The sequence below is a fragment of the Pan paniscus genome, chromosome 12 (genome assembly GCF_029289425.2).
Source record: "Pan paniscus chromosome 12, NHGRI_mPanPan1-v2.0_pri, whole genome shotgun sequence".
Lineage (NCBI taxonomy): Eukaryota > Metazoa > Chordata > Mammalia > Primates > Hominidae > Pan > Pan paniscus.
In genome coordinates this window covers 60,105,650-60,129,749 of record NC_073261.2, presented here as the reverse complement: position 1 = coordinate 60,129,749, position 24,100 = coordinate 60,105,650, and the positions used below count along the sequence as shown (strand labels likewise).

General features: G+C 38.6%; 1 long non-coding RNA gene across 1 annotated transcript; it reads left to right on the top strand.

The window, feature by feature from the left end:
* The first annotated feature begins 10,527 nt into the window (after positions 1-10,527).
* On the top strand, positions 10,528-12,668 carry LOC134728669 (uncharacterized). Its single transcript, XR_010109322.1, has 3 exons — positions 10,528-10,626; positions 11,442-11,583; positions 12,609-12,668. It is a non-coding gene; the product is annotated as an uncharacterized LOC134728669 (long non-coding RNA).
* The last annotated feature ends 11,432 nt before the right edge of the window (positions 12,669-24,100 follow it).

The window sequence follows — 24,100 nt, the reverse complement described above, 5'->3', positions numbered from 1 at the left end:
TATCATAAGTAGGCGCTTTTTTGTTTAATGACAGTCACTCAGATGATTTATGACACACATTATTTTATATCAAAGTACAATGAAATAGGCATTACCAAAGGTAATCTCCATAATGTCTGGAAAGGGATCAGAAACCTCAGTGAAACAATGAACGCAGTATTTAAAATGCAAAACCCGAAGACATTATTATGGTTTTGATTTCTTATGGCACAGCTTCGCCTGATCAGTTATATTGCCGGTGCAGCACAAAGGGTGTTTGCGTATGAATGCTGCTAAGATAACAGATGGGAAAAATGAAATATAAAGTCAATTTTCATGCAGAAATTGTTATCAAAGGGATGATAAAGTAAAACTGTATAATCACAAGAAAAAACAATTGATGAAGAATAATCTAGAATAGGCCAAGCTGACTATGTCTGATTTCAGCTTTTAAACTCCTGTTCTATTAAAATATGTAATAAAGTGTTAAGATAATGTATAAGCAAATCCAACTAGAGCACTATGTTGATTATTATTTAGACGCTGCCTTCCAAGATCTCTTTGCAAATGAAATTGAGCAGCAGCTTAAGTGTGCATATTATGAATGGGGAGAAATTTTCATCAAGCTCAGGCTCCTAAGTCATATGAAAAAAAAAATAATTCTGAGTTTTAAAACTCATAGTTGCTTTAGCATGGAATGGAATCAGCCAGCACCAAGGGAAGAATAAACACATACACATGCACACACACACACACACACACCAAAATTATTTTAACACACACAAGTGAAAGGTCATGACGTTGGGGAGAATGTGGCTCACTAATCTTTATTTTTCTGGAATAAGATGTAAATAATGCCCAAGCACATCCCGTATTAAAGGGCTACCCATTAGAATAAAGGCCTCTCCCCATGAGGATGCTGTTTATCATGTAGTTTGCAAGCAGAAAGGTGGCTCTTTCTAGTTCTTTTAAAGACATTTTGCTTGGGGCCTCAGAAATTAAACAGAGAACAGCAGGGAAGGGGTTTACTATTTAATGCTCTTGGTTGTAATTTTTTAATTAGCCATTAGGAAGATGAAGGCAGGTTCAGACAGGGATGAAAAGGAAGACTTGGAAGAAATACGGCTTTCTGCAAAGAGCCCGTGGAGATTATAGGAAAGACTCAGGTCTCCAGAGAGGTTCCCAACACAGAAGGAACTCGCAGGCCACTTCCTCATGTCCCTTGGGCAAATCTAAATCTAGTTGTTAGAAAGCGTGGGGTTTAACTGGATTTCCTAAAAGATGTCATGTCTCAGGCTCAAATTCTTACAACTGAAAAAAGGAAATGACTGGAAAAAAGACAAAAATGCTGAAAGCACAGATGTGGCTGATCTCGGGGTCTCAGCCACTGGGAGTGTTTACACATGCCTCCACACTTTCAAGGGAAGAGAAGACCCTGTACTTGGCCTGTTGCTTGTTCTCTAATGACAGGACTTGGTAGGATACTGGGGAAAGGCAGAGAGGAAAATGCAAGAGACACAGGAGATGCTGGAAACCTTAAGGGTATATGCCTTTGTAAATAGTGAATCAAGTCACATGAATTCAAAGGCAGACCTGCTGAAAACCCTGAATGGAGACATAGTCCTGGAACACAGAGCAGAGAAAATGTATTATTTGTATAGACTTCACATCTTGAAGTAATTTTAATAAATAAGAAATTTGGCAAAAATTGAAACTATATTAATAGAGGAGATTCCATATTTTTAATCTTTGGAAAAAGCTGAAGCTGAATTCTCTAGTTTTCATTATTCATATCTGCTCCTTCTATATTTCCCATCTCAGTAATGGCACCATTCATTTGGTCACTAAACAGTCAGTGTCAACCTCATCTTCTCCATCTAATCAGACACAAGGTCTTGTTTATGAAACTCCAGGATTCAGCTCAGGTCTATCCTTCTCTCCCACCTCCACTGCCTAGGTTCAACCTTTCATTGTCTCTCTCCTGGAAAATTGTGGCTTTCCAGTTAGTCCCCCTGCCTTCAGTCTGTCACCTACCACCCCTCAATCCAACATCTACCGAGTGACCAGAGGGAATTTTTCTAAAATTCCATCCTATTACTTCAAGATTCTGGTTAGCTAGGTATAAGATGAGACCCAAGGAATATGCATTTTTAACTTCTGATTATGAACATTTCTAAACACACTCAAAGGTTGAAAATATAAAAAATCAATCCCCTTACTCTTATTCTTCAACTTCAACAACATCTTTACTGCCCAACATTTCCCTATACCTACCCCCACTTTTTTTTACAGGATCCTCACTCTCCCCTTTTTTCCTGCTGGAGAATTTCAAGGCAAATCCTAGACATTGTATCATTTGATCCCTGTAAATGTTATGATAGTGTCTTAATGTAATTAATACCCAATTCGTATTTATAGTTTTCTTAATTGTATAAAAATGTTTTCACTTTGGTTTGGAGTAAGTCTGAATTTAAAACACTTTCCAGGTTTTCTGAAGACTAGCCAGGTATGAGTTCCAAAGCACTATAAGATAAAGTTGAAACTCCCCAGCAAAGCACCAAGGGCCCCATGTGATCTAGAACCCCCATCTCCCTCCAGCCTTTTTTCTTAGGGCCCATCCATCCAGCTTGCTTCTTACACTTCAGCCATTTTCGTCACCTTTTAATTCCCCAAAAGTTTAAATGCTATTTCTCTCCTCTGAGCATTTGCTTTACTGTCCCCGCTGCCTGCAATGCTCTTCCTCCTCTACTCAAAACATTTTCTTTGAGAAGGCTTTTCTGTCCCCTGACCCAGAGTTGAATATACCTTTCTGCATGCTTCACCCAACTTTGTTCTTCAGATAGTATGGCCCTCTTCACCTTGACTGGCCAGCTGCCCCAGGCAAATGTCACTTTGGAACAGATTGTCCCCTAAAGTAGTTGAAGATCATATGCTCTGAATATAAAGTAGGAAATCGTGATTTGATGATGATACAACAGTAAGAATTTAGGCACAGAAGCTAGACTTGGAATGTAGCAACTTTCAGTTAGGGTGATCGTATAATGTATTATCTAATTTGCTAGTTAAAATGAAAGGGTACTATTAATAACTAGTCAGTACATAAATTCCCAGGATCGTCCCAGGCAAACAGGGTCCTATGGTCAGCCTATTCTTTACGCTGTATGTTTTCAAAGCATGAGTGGGTTTTTTCTAAGTGGGGGACCTCCCCTTTCAAAGCTTGACCATCCTTAGTGAGGATCAGGCCACAACCAATTGGCTCCATAGAGAATGGCTCCAATTTCCAGCTTTCCAGGACAGCCTGGGGCAACAACATATGGTTGAAACCTTGGACAAAACCTACTACTACCAGAAAATATATTCCCTTTCCAGGATAAACAGGAAGAATTCAGTGTCCTGGGGCCCTGCAGGATGTTGGAAGTATTACATCACCCTCCTCTGGAATGATCAGAAATTGTAAATCTTTTTTGGTTAGGGATCTTACTCTTTCTTCCTATTGCATGTTTAGGAACATGAGATGGCAATAAATCTTTCCTACCTTCCATAATAAGTTCTTGTCTTAAAATCAAGGCCTAAGCAGGAAAACAATGTGATTCCAGATCCACTGCTGTGGTTATGATGCTCCTATAACTAGCTTCCTTGTTGCTAGAGCTTCCATCTCACACCAGCACTCCTGGCGCCTACTCTGCCTCATCACGGGAAGAGAGCAGGGTTATGTCTGTGTTGGCTGGACTGCAGGTAGCCATGTGAAGAAAAAGAGATGCAGGACAATAGGCTAAGGCCTATGGCTTTTCCTCCCTCCCTGTTGCCTTATCTTCCCCCTACTGTGGTTCCTCACACTTCACCCTCCAGGAGCCCCAGTCCCCTCCTTTTTGCCATTGTTGAAGTGCTCTGGATGGCCAAGTCCAGGCTTCCTTCTGACATATATTTGAATCTCACTTAGGTCCTTTAAGTTACTCAAAAATCTTTTAGGTTCATCTCTATCCTTCCATACTCAATCTAAGTAAAAAGACAAGACGATGGGGGGAGTAGTTCAGTTCTCTGATGGAGCATAGATAAGGTACGTTACACAATGTCACTTCACAATGGAGTCAAAGGGTCTTGAATCCAACTTGAAGCCTGCTATGTGACTCCTAACTGAAAGCAAATAACAGTTTTAAATTATATGCAAGTTAAAAATAATGTATTGAAATATTGCTGATATTTGGGGTTGTCGTGTTTGTATGTCTTCCTTAAAGGTTTGGATGAGGAAACATGAAATAACCTTGTGGTGGTGACATTGAAATGACCTGGGTAAACTGATGTTGTCTGTTGGATATTTTAATAATTTTTATTTGCTTGTTTGAGACTTTAGTTTTAATGGCTACATCTCAAATAAGTCTTTGTTACCGGGTCCCAAAGGATAATCCCCAGGGCTTTGTAAAATCCCACCTTTTTAAAAAGAAAAATAAATACTTTTATGGTAGAAAATGTCAAACAGATACAACATAAGCTGTATAATTCAATGAACCCCCTTGTATCCACCCTGGCTTCAATAATTATCATCATTCTGTTATTCTTCTATCATCTATATATCTACTTATTCCCCACTCCCATGTAATTATTATTATTATTTTAAATAAAATAATACATAAAATGTATGTACATTAGAAGGCACACATCTTAACAGTATAATCTTTACAAATTGACACACCCATACACTGCTTTTTCAAAAACTATAAAAATTATGTAGTGAAATTTCCTTTATCCTGGACTCCAGGAATAACTTAGCCACTATTTATAGTTTTATGTGATCTTTTCAGTCCTTCCCTTTGATAGAGTTATACCAACATATCCATGTATAGGAACACATTTATACATGCACATACATTCTTAATGAGCTTCTGTCAATGTGTATTTCTTTTTTAGGTCAGTGCACATTGTTTTTTCTCATTTTAATGACTGTATAATATTACAGTATATGGAATTACCATGTTGATTAACCATTTCCTTATTTTTGTCCAGTTAGGTTGTTTCCTACTTTTTGCTATCATAAACAATGGTATTATGAATATCATGTATATATATATTTTTGTACATTATTACTATTTATGTAAGGTTGAGTCCCAGAAAAAGCTCTAGGTCATTTTAGCGCTACGCTGTGAAATCATTCTTTTCCACAAGAGAGACTCTTCTATGAAAGTCTTCCAGTAATAGAAGCTTTGTGGCATGATATAAAAATTATAGGACTCCAATCTTTGTGCTTAGTGTATCACTGCATAAATAAGCATTACATGTTTTGGAAGTTGTTGTTATGATTACAGGGAATGACAAAATTTTTTTTTAAATGTAGTACAGAGATTAAAGAAGTGTCATCTGAGCCAAGCTTGACCAATTGCTAGAGGCTGCTTGCAATGGTTGTTTGGGAAGAATTTAATGGGCACAACCAGGTTCAGATAGAAAGTTACACTTGTTGGAGGAGCAGTAACTGCCCTGAGTTTATATGGGGAGAGTTGTAGTGAAGTATTGGCCATCTTTGGGGTAGAAAATGTGCCTTACATCTGGAGAACATTTTTGTTACATAAAACTTTTTTTTAATTATGAGAAAGTATCAATAATCCCATTTCATGGGCTATTTGTAAGTTTACCCAGTGAAGTATTTGGGAGGAGAACCATCCTATTCCTAAAGACGGTATATATGGGAAAATGGGCATGGCTTATAAGTAAGTCCTACCTCTACTCCCACTTCTGAATTTTCTTCTTTTAATTAAAAATAAATCCAGGCTATTTGCAGGTTCTGATCAAATGGGTGTTGGCAAGAATAGAGCCTGAAATTGATCAATTCTGAGTTACTTAGGTGTTAAACTTTGAATAAACCATGGCCTCAAGGGCAGCAGGTAACCTCATCCTCCATGATTGTGCATGTTTTGCAGCAAGCAACCACTAGCAAGACTATTCAATATTCAGAAAGCCTCACTCAAAGGCTGCCATGAGAAAGTGCAGAGAAAGGATTTAAGAAGTATTCTGAGGTTTCAAAAGGGCTCTTTCCTGTGAGGATAGATGTTTAACTCTAGTATTACTGTATTTCGTTCTAAGAAAAGGGATGGGGAGACAAGTGGACTTGGAAATTTGAGGCAGTCAGCACCAACCAAAGAAGCCCCGAGCCAAAAATTGCTGGAAAGGTGCCACAAGGTTACATGCAAAAGCAAAAGTGCTACCAAAGAAATGTTGATCACCATGTGACATTTTCATAGAGGTATCTTTTGCATTTACTATCATAATTTTGGCCTTCCGCTTGGGAATAAATATTTTGCTATTAAATATAAAGGGAAGGGCATCCAAAGACTTGGTCTGAACTTAAGAATTATTTTTTTCTTTTTGACAAATAAGGTCATGGCACACCTTCTTTGATGCGCTGGCCAGGCATCAGAGCACTGCCACTGTGATGGCTGACGAAAGCCAGCTCTCTGTGGGTGGAAGATGAGGAAACTGAAAATACAGAGCAGACAAAATACGTCTCCTTTGTGTCAAGGTCAGTTTAGGAATGTATGTACTAGCATAGGTAAGTTCTGCAAGAGGACTCGAACCCACTAGGGCTTGCCAGGGAATCCTGATATAGGGCTCGTGCAGATTTATAATCTGCTTACCGAGGGTCAATGAACTACTGTGTACAAAATCTCATCCTCCGTTTGTTTTTGCATGGCCCACAGACTAAGAGTAGTTTTTGCATTTTTTAATATTTGAAACAAAATTTTAAGAATATTATTTCATTATATTAAAATTATATGAAATTCAAATTTTAGTGTTCATCAGTAGAGTTTGATCACAACACAGCCACACTCATGTGTTTACTTATTGTCTGTGGTTGCTTTTGTCCTACAGTGGCCAACTTGAGAAGTTGCTACAGGGACCAAATGGTCCTCAAAGCCAAAAATATTTACAAACTGACCCTTTAGAGGGAAAGTTTGCTGACTTGTATTCTTATACAACTGGCCAATGAGTACTGCCCTGATTGCCCGCTAAGGCAAGGTTGGGTTTGGGGTGTCAGGCATGAAGCCCATCTTTAGACTGCGTTCCCTAAGGCTCATAAATGTTAAGCCCTTTAGTCCTTTCTCTCCCACTGCATAGCTCTGGAAATGTACTGATCTGCATTCTTATTCTAACATAACATTAAAATGTCTTTATATTAGGAACTGTATATTTTATGGAATTTGAATAGTATTAGTGTCATATACATACTGGATTTCAATATAACAATATGAAAAGTGCACATGTAATTTTACCTCTGTATCACACTAATACTAAGCTACATGATGGTAATATTAAACTAGTGTGACAAAATGATGCCAGTGTAAGATGTAAAACTGCTAATATCACACAGCAAACTATTAGTGTCTACGATGGACTCTGAAGAATGGTGTGATTAAACTTTCTCAAGCTTTTCCAGCCTCACTTGGAACCCCAGTGACAAAAGAGGATAAATTACCCTGGCAAATGTTCGTGCCAGCCTATAACAAGTTTGGCCTTCAGTTATGGCACTAGGTCTCTTCAGAGAGGCCAGAGGCATTCCAGGAAAAGAAATTCTATGACTGAGTCAGGGTACCTGCCTTTGGTCTTGGTTTTGGCAAGACTTTATTTCTAAAATCTTAAACTCTTATATCCCACATGCTGACAACAAACTCCTGTCTTTCTATTTGTCACCACTTTTCTCCTCTCGTAACTACCACCTTTTCACCTCCTCCCACCAAATCTTCCAGGCCAAACCCTCCCCTTTGCCTCCTGAACTCAGATCTCCCTCTTGACTCATTTCTACCTCTTTAAAATCTAAGTTCGTCCATCTTCCTTTTACCATCACTTTAGCTTTTCCATCCAACCCGTCCTGCATCCTCCAGTCTTTTCATTTCTCTGCTCCTACACCTGGGATGTGGATTACTGCTAGGAAAGCCTAACTACCACGTGGACTGGTGCTTTCATATAGCAATGATTTTCAAAGTCACTGGGCTCTTCAATGGCCCTGCAATTCCATGAGTTCCTGCTCCATCCCTCTCTTTGCCCTTGTGGTGCACTTTTCCCTAACATTTTATTTTCTCTTCAAACTCCTTACACTGTAGCTTTTCCTCTCATTGTCAGCAAATGCTCTTGCATCCTACCTCACTGAGAAAAACAGCTCCGTCAAACACCAACTCCCTCAACTTGCAGAATCCTCACCTAGAAACATCTTTACTGGTCTCCATCCTTTCCTGCTGTTTCCATGGAAGCATTGTCCCTCATCCTGTTCAAGGCTAATCCCTCCACCTGTACCTGGGATCTTGTATTCTCCTGCCTCCCCAGCGGACACCTCGCTCCAACAGGCCTCCCTTTTCTGTGTCACTAACTTTCCTTTTTTGAGTTCATCAATGTGTCTCTTCTCAGTTCATAGTGTCAAAGCTATTCTGCATGAAACAAACAAACAAACAATCTTTATTTGACCCCACATTCTCTTCACCTTCTTTTCTTTTACAGCTGGAACACACATACTTTCCCTTTACTTTCCTTCCTCTTCATACTTTAAGCTATTGTCATCTTAATTTTGTTCGCATTCTTTAAGCTTAGGTCTCAAATGACCTTCATGCTGCTACATTCAATGATTGGTTTTGTGCCCTTAACTTATATAAACTTTCTTCCGCACTTGACATTGCTGATCATTCTTTCTACCCTAACATTTCCTCCCCTCTTGGTTCCTAAGTCCTCTTCGCTCTTATACCCTCTCCTGGATCTCCTCCATCTCTCTGTCCATTCGTTTTTGGACTCTTGCAGAGACTCCTCTGTTGGCCCCATACATGCTGGTGTTCCCCAAACCATAAATCTAGCCCTCTCTTCTCACCCTGACAATCATGCTGACAGCAGCCAAACACTTAGCTTCAACTACCACTTTCATCCTGTAAGCTCCTCAACTGGTCATTCCAGATACTTTGCTGAGCTCCATAACTACATATCCAAGTGCAACAGGACATCTACACTTGAATTTTCAACAGGTACCTCAAACTCAGCATAGGCAAAGGCAAGCCTTTCAGTGTCTATCCCCAAACTATGTTTCCCAGTTCATCTGTCCAAACATTCGAGTCAAATATCTTGCCTAGACTCCAGCTGCTTCCTCGTGCCCCATGGCAAGAGCCAGGTTCTTAACATTTTTCTTATCTGTCTATTTCTTTCCATTTCTACCATGATTTCCCTAGTTCAGGTTCTGATCAGTTTTAGCCTAGATTATGCCCAAAGCCCCTTTACTGTCCTTCCTCCTCTAGTCATGTTTGCCCTTCATATTTACTCTCTGCATGGTTGCCTGGGGAATCTTACAGAACTGGTGGCATCTGATCAGACATGCCTCACTGGCTTAAATCCTTCAGTTACCTCCAGTGGCTTTCAGGAGAAATATTCAACACAGTTTGACATTCCAGGCATTTCACAATTGGCCTTGGCCTATATCCCAGTGTCATCCTCTATCCTTCTCCCTGGGACTCATGACATTTACCTGGCAGAACTGTCTGTTAGTATTTGGCAGTTTCTTCTGACTGTAAGAGCCTGAGATTCACTCCAGTTACCTCTAAGAAAAGAAGGTTTAGTGAGAGTTGTTTACCCATGGAATTGGATTAAACATAGAAAGTTTTCAGGAACTGAGTGTGTGTGTGTGTGTGTGTGTGTGTGTACATGTATACACATGCACACATGAGTATGCACCCACACATGCCCCATTCTCCTACCTCAACCAATTGGCTTCCTCAAAACTTGGTAACTTCATTTTCCACTTAGGACCCTATTATCTGTTCTCGCCCTGAGTCTTTTTAATCATTTGCTTTTCTCAGCCTCTTGGTTAATTGGCCCAAGGCTTTGGTTGCCCATTTCATAATTCCTGATGGTCCCACTCTGATGGCCCAATTTATCCTTTCAAATTGAGGCCACACAAGTTGTAGAACATTGGCCACCTGACAGCTGGTACACCTGGGTCAACTGCCCACCCCTTGTCTCATCAGCTATGGACAGGAGACCTAATTCATATGTAAGAGTTTATTGCCCATTAATATTAATAAAACAACAAATGTTCATGTAACTTTTATGTGCTGGACATTGTTTGTAAACACTTTAGATGCATTATTACCCATGTGATCTTCAAAACAACCCTAAGAAGTAGGTTCTATTATTACCACCACCATTTTACTGTTAGGCAAAATAAATCAGAAAGAGGCAAGTGAACTGTCTAAGACCTTACAGCTATTACAAGGCAGAGCCAGGATTCAATCTCAAGTAATCTGTGCTCTCACCTGCCACCTTAGGCTGCCTTGGTGTAGATTTGCTTAGAAGTGTCTTGGGAGATAGGGGGTGGAGCATGGAGACAGGGAATATGACCAGACAATAATCAGCACCTCTTGTTCCCCAAGGCATCATGCCAGTTTCTACCTTTTCACCTTTACATACGGTGTTCTTTCCACCTGGAATTATTTTCTGTCTCTCTCTCTAAATATATAAACATTTGGAAATGAATGAGCAAACACATTAACTGTATAGCCTTGAGCTCATCATTTCACCTCTCTGGGTCTCAGGTTCTTCATCTATAAAATGAAGGGGTGGAACCGGATTCTTCAAATTCTACAATTGTGTAACTTTAAGGAAAGAACAAAGGCAACTCAGAAATCAAAGGTGAGAATGGTAACATTTTGATATTCCTGTCATCTTGCGGCAGCCAGAGTCTCTGTTGTTATGCTTAAAGGGAATGTGGACATTTTAGTGAATCCATAAATCTTTAATGATATGTGGAGCTCCTTAAGTACAATACCCTACCAAGTGGCAACCACTTGTTCAAATGATGGTGCACTGATTGGGTGCTGATCCTCTTTCCACAGTGGATTCGGGTTTGTCTCTTAGCTTGAAGCATCTCCTTTTAACTCTGTAACTTCAGAATTCTGATGGGGCCTAATAGCAACTCGATTCAATCAAGACGTGTATTTTCCTTGTTGAATCAGATCATTCGAGGTTGCTAACAATCATCTATTGTGGTGTATGGAAAGCCAACTTTTATACATGAAATTAAATGAAAGCTTACAGGGGCTAAGGCCTTAACTGGAGACTCTTCTGTGGCTTTCTTTTAGTGTATTATTTGTCAGATTTTTATAAGAACATTATTGCTTTAAGAAAAAAAATTAAACCCTGAGAAATTACTCTCAGTCTAACGAGTTCTTTTCACTGACTTCAGACATCATTAGGGGAAGGCTATAGCCTAGGGCTGTGCATGAACTTTTTCTTCTAACTGTACACTTTATGTATAATTTAGCTTTCTTGCCTAAATTATTCAAGCAAATAGTGAGTGAAAATAATGGAGTTCACTGAAACCTTCCAGAGTATTAAAATAAAACAGTTTTTTATGTTGGTTTGAATTTTTAAGCTTTTTAATCATGGATTTCAAATGGAATACACATGTCTGGCTTTTCTTCACTTGTCCTCTGCATCTTTTTCAGAAGGAGAGAAGAAAGGAAAAGAACTTTAGTAAATAATCCAGTAATTAATCACTAGTGCTGATAGCCACTCCAGGTTGAAGTAACACTCTTTGGAAACACCATATCAAGGGGCCAGGGATATGGTTGGCACATATTTCAAAAGGTAGATAGATACTTCTTTTCCCCATTTCTTGGGACCAGGGCAGGGCTGAAATTCAGTGGCATATTTGAAAGGGAGAACTCATCTGTTTAGTTTAAATAGGAAATTACAGTAGCAGGATTTGTACTGAAATCACCCCAGATTTTTTTTTAAACCAAACACATGCTCTAAATAATAATGTTTCATTTTTGATGTGTGTGGTCTGGAAACCTTATTTTTATTATAGATAACCCTGAAGAAAATTTGAAAATCATTGAAAGAATGGGATTTCCTGGCATACTAAATACAGTTCCCAACCAAATTGTTATCATGGCACACTGTCTTTGGAAATAACAAAGGCAATAATAGCAACCAGGGTTGTGGAAGGGAAATCATCAATGTGCAGCAAAGAGCTTCAGATATCATATTCTGAATTGGCAAATGCAAGCTTGAGAGTAATATCTGGGAAGGGCCAATGGCTAATGCTCTTTTTAGAGAAAAAAGAATGACCTAGAATAACAGACCTATAAGTTTAATTTATCGACCTGATTAGACACAGGAAAGAATTATCACAAAATCAATTTTTCAACACATAGCCTAGAACAGGGTATTAGGTAGTAAGCAGGATGATATCATCACAACTATTAAAGTCTCTTTTAAGACCCTAGTCTACTCCTATGATAGTACAAAATATGGTAAATGGAAGGAAACTGAGAAATGCAATCCATATTGGTTTCAATAATATGTTTTATACTCTCCAACATGACATTTTAAACAATTATCTGAAAAAATGTGTTTAGAAATTTAATTATTTTATTTTAAGCATTGGTCAAGGAGTCATGAGACCTAGATTTAAGTCTTAGCTCTATCACTGAGAAATTGTAGGCAAGTTACTTCTTTACCTCTCTGTGTACTGGATACCAGACATAATTATCTCTAGGACCTGAGATTATTTAATTATTCACCTAGAAATGTCACTTACTGCATGTGTGTGCATTAAAAACAAAAATCATGTCATAATTGGTCATCTTATTCCATTCTCACTGCAGATGGCATCTAAGAGGTCTCATCCAACTAGGCAAGCTCTGGGTTAGGAGGCAGATCAAGGTAAGTGAGAATTGACTTTGGTTCTCTTTCTTTGACTCTCTTCCTGCATACAGGCCTACTTAGCCTGTTTTCCCAGCTCCTTCTCCCTCCCATCCTCTCACTGCTCTTCCCTGCAGCCCTTCACCCCCATCTTTTCTGACCAATCTGGATCAAAGTCCTTCCCTAGGGCCCCATGGCAGGCCTCCATCTCCAATATTTTCTTCTAAGGCTTTTCCCTACAGCCTCACCTAACATACCTCTAACCGTATCATTCCTTGGCAAAACTTTCCAGTGGGAAAATCTCTTTCTACCTCTTCTTCAGGCCCAGAAACTAAGGACAGGGTTTGGATGCATTTAGCTCACTACCGCCACTTCTAGCTCTTTGGGCCTTCCCTGTCCCCCAACAAATTTTCTTCTAAAAGGTCCATGTGACTGATTTATAATTTATCCCCAGTTGTACCTTTTATTTTCTACACTTGTAGTTCATTCATTCATTCAGTAAGTATTTATTAAATACCTACCACATGCCAGGCTCAGCCTTTCTTCCTAGTTCTTCTCTTGTTTTCATCCCCATGACTTCAGCCTCCAAGGGCAAGACTCTAAAAGTAGCTTCACCTGGGCTGCTCCACCAGCCATTTCTCCATTTCTCCATTTTGGCTACAGGTGGGCTATAATAATGGTCTCACTGTCCTTCAGAAATGTTTCAAATGACCACAGCAACACCATCTTTCTTTTCTTCCTTTCTCTCACAACAGCTGCACCTGTACCCTCAATCTTATCCTTAACCCTGAGCCCATCTCTGTTCTCTTATCTTGTCTTCTTACCCAGCTTGATCAATGCTTCTCTCTGTCTTATCTACTTACTTATTCATCTCTGCTTCTGCTATGGCACCTAGAACAAGGTCTTCCATCCATCTAATAGGTACTTAGTAAATATTTGTTTAATTGAACTGAATTGAATAAAATTGGAAAAAGAAGTTCAATAATAGGCACAGTGAGTGGAATACCAAGTCTGAAACATGGCATCTAACAGTCCTTCTCTGTTGTGTGACACAGACTATGCCTAGAATACTTTATTTTGCCCATTTCTAAGTTTCACATTTTGCAAGATGAATTTATCAATTCTGGAGTGACTAATTTCATTTTTCTTTTCTCTCTCTCCTCTGTCTATTAATGGCTATCTCTCTTTTACAAATAAGGATCTACATTCAGAAACTTCTGTATGTTGCTTTTTTTTCACTGAACATTATATCACAAGCATTTTACACAGTCATTAAATATTCTTTTACAATATGAGTTCAGTGATCACATGAAGTTCTAGCATGGAGCTATATGCAAAAATGCTTAACTAATTTCCATGGCAAAACCGTATTTCCAGTTTTTCAATGAACACATGTACACTAAATGTGGGGTGGGGGAGGTGTAGTCATTTAACTGTATAGAATATTACATATAAATGTTAGGTGAAAGGATACAAATATTTGTATTGTTACTGATATATATGGGAGAATATCCTCCTCAAGAACTCCAAGGAACAGCAGGTACAAATAATTGTCAATACTATTATCTTTCTTTCGATTCACTAAAAGTGATGTATTTTGTATAACAGTTTTAAAATTACAGCTTTATTGAAATAAAACTTGCATACCAAAAATTCACTCCTTTAAAGCATGCAATTATGTAGTTTTTAATGTATTCAGAGTTGTGCGACCATCACCACTGTCTAATTTCAGAACATTTTCATCAATACCCAAAATAAAACCTGTACCCATTAAGGGTCATTCCTCATCCCCCTTTCTCCCTATCCCCCAGCAACCACTAAATTATTTTCTCTATATTCAGATATTCTGATTTGAAATGTTCCATACAAGGGAAATTGCACATGATTTGTCCTTTTGTGTCTGGCTTCTTTCACCTAGTATAATGTTTTCAAGGTTCATCCATGTTGTAGCCTGTGTCCTTTTGCATTGTTGTAAAGGAATACCTAAGGACGGGCAATTTATAAAGAAAAGAGGTTTATTTGGCTCATAGTTCTGCAGGCTGTATAAGAAGCATGACCCTGGCATCTACTTCTGGTGAGGGTCTCAGGAAGCTGTCACTGATGGTGGAAGGCAAGGGAAACTGGCATGTCATACGGCAGGAAAGGGAGCAAGAGAGAGAGAAGGAGGGGCACCAGACTCTTTTTAACAACCAGATCTCACTTGAATGCACTACTGTGGGGAGGGCACCAAGCCATCCATGAAGAATCTGCCCCCATGACCCAAACACCTCCCATTAGGACCCCTTCTAACACTGGGGATCATATTTCAACATGAGATTTTGAAGGGACAAATATCCAAACCATATCAGAGCATAGGTCAGTACTTCATTCATATTTATAGTTCAATGATATTCCATTGTATGGATATGATCCCATTTTGTTTCTCTACTCATCATTGGATGGACATTTGGGTTGTTTCCATTTTGGCTATTATTAATAATACCAGTGTGAAGATTCTTGCACAAGGTTTTGTGTGAGCATGTTTTCAATTCTCTTGCCTATATACACAGGAGTGGAATTTCTAGGGCACATGGTATTCTATGTTTAATTTTTTGAGGAACTGCCAAGTTGTATTCCAAAGTGATTGCACCGTTTTACATTTTCACCAGCAATGTTCCAATTTATCCACATTTTCACCAATACTTGTTGTTCATCTTTATACAGTATTATACTTTTTATATTGTACCCATCCTAGTGTGTATGAAGTGGTATCTCATTGTGTTTTTCATTTTGTTTCCCTTTTTTTGGTTTTTGAAACAGGATCTCTCTCAGTCACCCAGGCTGGAGTGCAGTGGTGCAATAATGGCTCACTACAACCTTGACCTCCTGGTCTCAAGTGATCCTCCCACCTCAGCCTCCTGAGTAGCTGCGACCACAGGCACTCACCATCACACCCAGCTAATTTTTTGTGTGTTTTTTTGTAGAGATGTGGCTATGCCATGTTGCCCAGGATAGTCTTGAACGCCTGAACTCAAGTGATCTACCCGCCTCAGCCTCCCAAAGTGTTGAGATAACAGGTGTAAGCCACCACATCTGGCATTTATTTCCTTAATGACTAATCTTACTGAGCATCTTCTATGTGTTTATTGGCCATTTGTATACATTCTTCTGAGAAAGGTTTATTCAAACTCTTTACCCATTTTTAAATTGGATTACTTGCCTTTTTGTTGTTGAATTGAATGAGTTCTTTACATATTCCATTTTAAAAAATTTATAATTTTTGTAGGGACATAGTAGGTGTATATATTTATGGGGTACATGAGATGTTTTGATACAGGCATACAATGCGCAATAATCACATCATGGAGAATGGGGTATCCCTCCCCTCAAGCATTTATACTTTGTATTACAAACAATCCAATTACACTCTTGGTTGTTTTAATGTGTACAATTAAGTTATCATGGACTATGGTCACCGTGTTGTGCTATCGAATAGTAGGTCTTATTAATTCTTTCTATTTTTCTTTATCCATTAGCCATCTCCCCTCAATCCCCCAATATCCTTCCCAGCCTCTGGTAACCATCCTTCTACTCTCTATCCATTAGTTCAATTGTTTTGATTTTTAGATCCCACAAGTAAGTGAGAACATGTGATGTTTGTCTTTCTGCACTGGTTTATTTCACTTAACATAATTTACATATCGTTAATACAAGTCTGATCCGATACGTAATTTGCAAATACTTTCTCCATGCTATGGATTGCATTCCTACTCTTTCATGATGTCTTTTAAAACATGAAAATTTTAAATTTTGATGAAGTGCATTTTATTTACCTTTTTCTCTTGTTGCTTATGCTTTTGGTGTCATATCTAAGAAACCATTGCCTAATCCAAGGTCATGAAGATTTATGCCTGTTTTCTTCTAAACGTTTTATAATTTTTATCTCTTACATTTATATCTGTGATCCAAATTAAATGATTGTTCTTTAAAGATAATCAAATTATTATTCCTTTTGGAACTTTTTTCAAATAGTTAATCTACTATCTGAGAACCGTTTTGTGCAAAAAACATTTTTCTTTTTCTACTCACTTGAAATGCTACCTTTTCTCAAATATTATTTTTAAACACTTAATTTCCTTCCAGAAATCTGTTTGTCAATTCATATATTAGTAGAAAAACTTTTCTTATTTTAGAATTAAAGTATTTTAATATCGTATGACACAAATATTCTCCTGTTAAATTTTTTACAAAATTTCCTGGGAATTTTTATTCATTTATTCTTTCAGATAAATTTAAGATTTATTTTATCAAATCTTGCATCCAAATTAAATAAGAATTATAATTTGTGTTCTTTTTGTAATTTCATTAAGCTTATGTGTTAATTTGAGGAAATTTAAATTTTATAATATTGAATCAACAAATAGATATAGGGTACCATTTTATTTATTAATATTCCTTTTAGGAAACTCAGTGAAGTTTTATAGTTTTTTTTCCCAAATAGATCCAAATTATCTCATAAATTTATTCCTAGGTAATTTTTATTTAGTTGCTATTATTGTAAATATAACCTTTTTGCTGAATATTTCCTAAGCATCTATATTACAAATGCAATATTTGCAATTTTTACTATAATGCAATTTTTTAATGTATTTGGAAATTGCTTATTTGTTTTTGGTAGACATTTCTATAACTCACAATAGTGATACCTCTTATATGCCTTTCTAATACATTTATTCATTCTTCATCATCAGTTTCATTTGCCAGAATTTCCAGAACAAAATTAAATATCAGTGGTGTTAATCGGTCTCCTCTCTTGTTCCTGATATTAGTAATAATGCCTTTCCCATTTTATTCTCCCAAATGGCATTGTCTTTTGGTTTGTGTTAGATTTTCCATACAAAATTGAGGAAATTTTTCTCTATTCATAGATGCTTAGGAATCTATGATTTCTAAGAATTATTAATGAATATTCAATTTCAGCAAATGTTTTTCAGGATCTATACACCTTGTCATATTTCTTCTTCTTTGAACTGTTAGTAAATTTCTATAGTAAAACCATTTTAATTTGTTTAATAAGCTGTGTTTGTTCATAGTGAATCAATCTTTAATATACAACTAGATTCAATTTACTAAAGTTTTATTTAGAATTATTACTTCTCACTATTCATGAGTTCATGAGTGAGATTGATTTGTGGCTTTCTTTTTATGTTGTTTATGTTAGGTTTTGGTATCAGAAATGCACTAGCCTTGAAAGATCAATTGCAATGGCTTTTTTCCCCTTGCTTTAGAACAGTTCATATACAATGGGAATTTTCATTACAACTTTGAAAAAAAATCACTTGGAATAATAATCTGAGCTAAAGTCTCTTTCAAAAGCAATTCTTTGACAGCATTTTTGAATTGATTCCTTATTTATGACTCCATTTTCCTTTACTGCTATTCTTGAGTCAATTTTAGTTATTTGTATTTTCTAAGAATTAGAGAGATCATAGGATAATTTCATTCCAGGAAAAAAGACAATTTACTAACAAAATTTCCCTTTCTGATAGACTCCAAATCAGTATAATTCAATGGAACTCCTTGTTCAATACAGTTTTGGTGGGTTTTTTTGTTTGTTTGCTTGTTTTGTTTTTGTTTTGAGATGGAGTCTCACTCTGTCACCCAGGCTGGAGTGCAGTGGCATGATCTCGGCTCACTGCAAATTCAAACTCCTGGGTTCAAGCAATCCTCCCACCTCAGCCACCTGAGTAGCTGGAATTACAGGTGTGTGCCACCATGCCTAGCTAATTTTTGTATTTTTGTAGAGACAACATTTCACCATATTGTCCAGGCTGGTCTTGAACTTCTGAGTTCACGCTATCTGCCTGCCTCGGCCTCCCAAATTGTTGGGATTACAGGCGTGAGCCACCAGACCCAGCCATAAATATATATTTAATCAGATTGACTTCTAACTTGACTAGGATGACAAATTGCTGTGCGACTGTGCAATTTCCACTGTCTATGAGCCTCTGTTTCAATGTTCTCCATGGTGGCTTAGTAAATAAAAATGATTCTAGAGCATGAAACTGAACAACTTCCTCACGCTAAATAATGCATAGGTAACGAAGGATACAATATATTTTTTATCCAGAAGAAATTACTGACCTGACAAACCAGCAAATATATGTTTAAGTATGATGCAGAGAAAGTAAAACTCAGATAGTGAACACGGGCTGGTTAAATTCACATTATCTTTATCACACGCTTTTTCGCATCCCACCCTTCACAGATTCACCCAAATGAAATATTGAAGGTTCTATTGAATTTCTGACAAGTACAAACTCTCTATACCCAAGTATGGCTCTAGGCAACAGAGAAAGAAATAACAACAATAAACTATGTTTTCGCACACAGCCTAGAATGTTCGTTAGGGAGAAAGGGAAAAAAAGACTCTCTGCTGCTCTAGTGGACTGGAAATTCACTTCAAGGTTCAGACACTCACACATCAGAGCAGTTTGCTTTGCTCAAACCTTTGTCCTTTCTCTCCACTTCATAGCTTCAACTTTTAGATGGTCCAGGCCCTCTACTCACTCTGTTGCAGTCAAGAAATCAAACGTGATTGTTCCTCTGTGCTCCTTTCTTTGTCAATGCAGAGGACAGAATGTGGGCTTGTAGACAACTGAGTGAGCCAGGATCTGAGATATTGAGGTTCCAGTCTTGGATCCACAGTAACCAGATAGGATAGTGTGCACATGTGGTTTAAACTCTATGAGCTTCAACTTCCACGTTTGTAAAACTGAGGGGGTTGTACTTCACAAGGTAAATTTCGAAGTCTTTGCCAGACTGACAATCCTTCATTCAAGAAAAGAAAGTGCTGTTTTACAGTTTCAGTCTAGAGTTTGAGCCAGGCACCAGGGCCTACCACATAGAAGGCCAGTCTAAGGATGGAAGCCACCTTCAAAGTGTAATTATTCAATAGTCTTGACTTCCCCAGAACCTTCTGCGGGGGGGTGGTGGGGGGTGGTTAAATTGACTACAAAAGTAACCTACTGGAGTTTACTAACAAGTGCAAACTTGTCAGCATTTAAGTATTACAACGAACTACCTGGATGCCTGTCTTCCTCCTTAGGAGTCTTGTTTGCTATGTAAAGTTCAAAGGTTAACAAAAGGTAAGGGAAAGTTTGATACAGATGGGCTCCTAGGCAGGCTCCTGAGAGGACAGGTGGACAATATAGAGGGAAGGAGAAACAACAATGTGTGCTTCTTACTTCCTGCTCCCAGTGACCTGGGATGGAGTTCATTTTGCAGGGAGAGGAGGCTTTTTCAAATCTCCCTGTCTTGCAATCAATCAGAAAAAAAAGAAAAGCAGGTGTGCTCTCTCCAGCCTCCAGGGCAGCAAAAAGAGAAGGGTTCACCGAAGCCGACCCTCCCCCAGAACTCCTTCCAGAATGATGCTATGCCACTAACCATGTTTCTAGATTTTTTTTTTCTACAGTTGCAATCAATCATCTCTTTTAAAGGGGACTCAATCATTTAAAACTTGCAATTGAACAGGAAGGGAAACTGTTTGAATCACACTTTCCAAAGGCAGGTAAGATTCCTGTATTCATGCTTTCGATTCAGTATTTATAAGAAGGCCTATTGTATAGCAGGCACTGTTCTAGGTGCTGGGAACTTAGAGGAAACCCAGCGGGAACACAGAGGACAGACAAGATCTCTGCCATGATAGTGCCCAACAATAAATAAGTGAGTAAAATGATTCCAGATCCTCTTATGTGATACGTAGGAAATAAAACCAGGTAATATGGCTGAGAGTACAGCGGAGACAAATTAAATGGACTGTTTGCTCTGAGAAGGCCTCTTTTAGTAACAATAGCTACCATAATGTGAATACTCATTATATGCCAATTACGTTACATTTGTTATTTGGTTTCAGCTTTGCAACAGCCTTGTGAAGGAACAGTCGTAGTCCCCTTTTAGAGATTAAGAAATTGAAGCTGGGCACAGTGGCTCACACCTGTAATCCAAACACTTTGGGAGGCTGAGAAGGGAAAATTGTTTGAGCCGTAGAGTTTGAGACCAGCCCAGGCAATATGGTGAAACCTCATCTCTACCAAAATAAGAAAGAAAGAAAGAAAGAAAGAGGAAAAGAAAGAAAGAAGGAAAGTTTAGCTGGGTGTAGTGGTGCATGCCTGTAGTCCAAGCTACTCAGGAGGCTGAGGTGGGAGGATCACTTAAGCCAAGGGGGCAGAGGCTGCAGTTAGCCGAGATCACACTGCTGCACTTTAGCTTAAGCTACGGGGCAAGACGCTGTCTCAAAAAAAAAAAAAAAGAAAAGAAAAGAAAAGAAAAGAGAAAAGAGAAAGAAATTGAGGCCCAAGGTCCACAGCTAGCAGGCAGCAGAGCCAAGATCCAAAGCCAGACATACCTAATTCCAAAGTCCTGTGCTCCTGCCACTATGTTAACCTGGCCCATGAGAAGAAGCCACCTGTTGCACTGGAACAGTGGTCCTCAGCCCTGTGTACACATAGGGGTTAGAAGATGCTGACACCTGGACTCCAGCCCCAGCAATTGTTATTTGCTTAGTCTCGAGTGCAGTCTCAATGTTTCAGTATTTAGAGGCAGCCCAAGAGAGCTAAGTTGAGAACCTAGAACAAGCTCCTTAAGATGCAGAATCATCACATATATGGTCCACTCTGGGGCCCCAGCCAGCCCATCATCTTACTCCAAAAAAGTGCCCCATCATTCATTTCTGCTCTTCCTTCAGAAGTGCCAGGTCTGACACAAAGGTTATAGGTGCAGGTGGCCACGCCATACTTCAAGCTGATGCTGAACACTCCTAGAAACTTAGGCTCATTCTCATTACACAGACAAGAAAACCCAGATACACACAGGCTTAGTAACCTTCTCAAGGTGGCATTGCTCCACTGTAAGTAGCAGAACTGGGATTGTAAATCCATCTTCTCAAACTCTTTACCACTAGCCTCACCTCCCTGACTTTGGTTCAGTTCCCTGGTTTAAACTCAAGAGTTGATGGAAATCCAAAGAAAAGCCAATTGAAATAACCCGAGTTCTCTGCATGAAGATGCCTACACGACAGACCCCTTGACACTTCTGTGGCCCCAGTATTCACCTTTCTCCAGAGGAGAATCTCAGCGTTCAACTTTCCACCAAAAGCTGCCCTTTCCATCACTGGATTTCTCTTTCTTTCACATGTGGTTTAAACTCTATGAGCCTCACTTGCCACATTTGTAAAATTGAAGGGGTTGTACTTCACAAGGTAAATTGTAAAGTCTTTCTCAGATTGACAATCTTTGATTCAAGAAAGACAGTACTGTTTCAGAGTATTGGTCTAGAGTTTCAGCCAAGCACCAGAGTTTTATTTAGATTTATAAGACAGTTCTCTTTAAACTTTTACTCAAAAACCACTTCTCCTTCCAAACCCACATTTGCGTGTAAAGAATAACTACTTTGAACCTGCAATTCTTTGTGACTCCCCCATTCAGACAACAAGCATCAATGTCACTAATGATGAAGCTCTGAGCTCCCATTACATATGGCATGGCACTCTACATTTTATGAAGTGTTTTCGATCCATTGCACCCCAAACATCGGGGGTGAATAGAGCTGATATTATGATCCCTGTTTTACACAGAAAGAAACTGAGATTTATAAAGACCAAATAATTAATGGAGTCAAGATTCAAACCTGAGTTCTCCAACCGGAGACCAACTCCCATTTCCCTATGTAAAAAGCATGAGCAATATTTTGGCTTTTAAGGGATTTTACATTCTGTTAATTAGAACAAAAACCGATAATTTGAGTAGCAATTTACAGTTGTCAAAGTACTTCCTCCATCATTATTTCCCTTTATCCTCATGGAAATACTGGGATGCAGCCTAAAGGATTGTCTGCATTTATAATGGGGAGGCTGAGGCTCAGGGTGCTTAACCCACTTGTCTACAGATTTTACCTCCTCAGTAAGGTGCAGACTTAGGATATGGTCTTCTGTCTCCAATACTTATGCTCCTCTCCCTAAAGATTCACAATGCAAATTATTTAAGGTAATAAATTTTCCCTATGCTCAGATACAATTTAACTAAAATAACTAAATAAGGTTTAATGCCTTGACCTACATATAAAATACATGTTTTATTCTGGTAGTTTAGTTTATTGTCCAGCAAATGTTCACTCCCTCCCTCTCCCCCCACCCCTATTCCTCACCCTGTGACTTGCTTTGGTCTCGTAATGGGTGGTGTTACATCCACTTAGCTTTGGCCTTGACATTGTTACTTCCTTGGCCAATGGGATGTTAACAGATGTGACTCCAAGCATAGACACAAAATAGGCTTGTCTAGTTATACTTGTTCTTGTGTGCCTTGGGTAACAACTGGACTAAGATAGATCAGAGCCAAGTGGAATAGACCTTGACCCAGTCAGCAGCTTGAAGCCAAGCTCAGCTAAAGCGAGCATAAATCAGCTAAATGCAAGCTCATCCACAGATGCATAAATGAGAAGAAATGAGACATCATTAGACATCTCTGAGTGGTTCGGTTACCTTGACTGAATAGTCCTTTTTACTGACAACTATTTAATCACAGTGCTAGAAACATGGTAAATATTTAAAATAGTCTTCACAATGATAGAACCCATAAACAATCCTCCAGACTTCTGGGTGTCCTCAGTCTTCTGGAACGCAGAAAATTCTCTTCCAATAGGTAGCAGTGTTACACAAGCTTTAGACCCTATTAATGACAAAAGCAAGGCCTGATTGCTCCTTCAGAGAAGCAGGAATCAGGAAGAAAAATATTCCAACTTCAAATTCACCCCCATCTAAGGGACAAAATAACCCACAGCTTAAAAAAAAAAACAAAACAGATGGGATTTGGGGGTGGGGATTGTTCAACATGCAGTGTGGTGTAATGTGTTCTAAGAGTCTGGGCCCACCTCTCTTCCATGTCATCACTTTCAGTGATTACTGAGTAATCCTTCCATTACTATGAAATCATAAACTTTGCTTACTCTTTTTAAAGCAGAGTTTCTGATACAGAAAGAAATATGCCGCATCTACTGTCAAAATATCAAGAATGATTGTTTTCTGTGTTTCCAATAACCAGCAGCTTTTGTATGTGTTTTGTCTTCTTCACTCCACCACATCTATTAGAAAATCACCTTCCCTTGAGATAGAAACCCTGCAAATTTCTAATCTATGTAAATAAAACCTTAGTAGTTGAGGTCCATGAGAGGCACATGCATGTCTTTACTCCTGGTTGTGTGTCCTGTTTATATCTCTGGGACTGGCCCTGTTTATTAAGCTTTTGTTCAGAAGAGGAAACTGGGTCTCTATGAGTACAACACAAGACTCTACTATGCTATATTGAGTTGAAAATAATTTTCCAGGATCTCAAATCTTACAGAGAATGGCCCAAGCAACATGGCCTTTGTCTACATGGAGAGGAGAAGATTATTGTGGCTTATGGAGGCGTTACCACCAAGC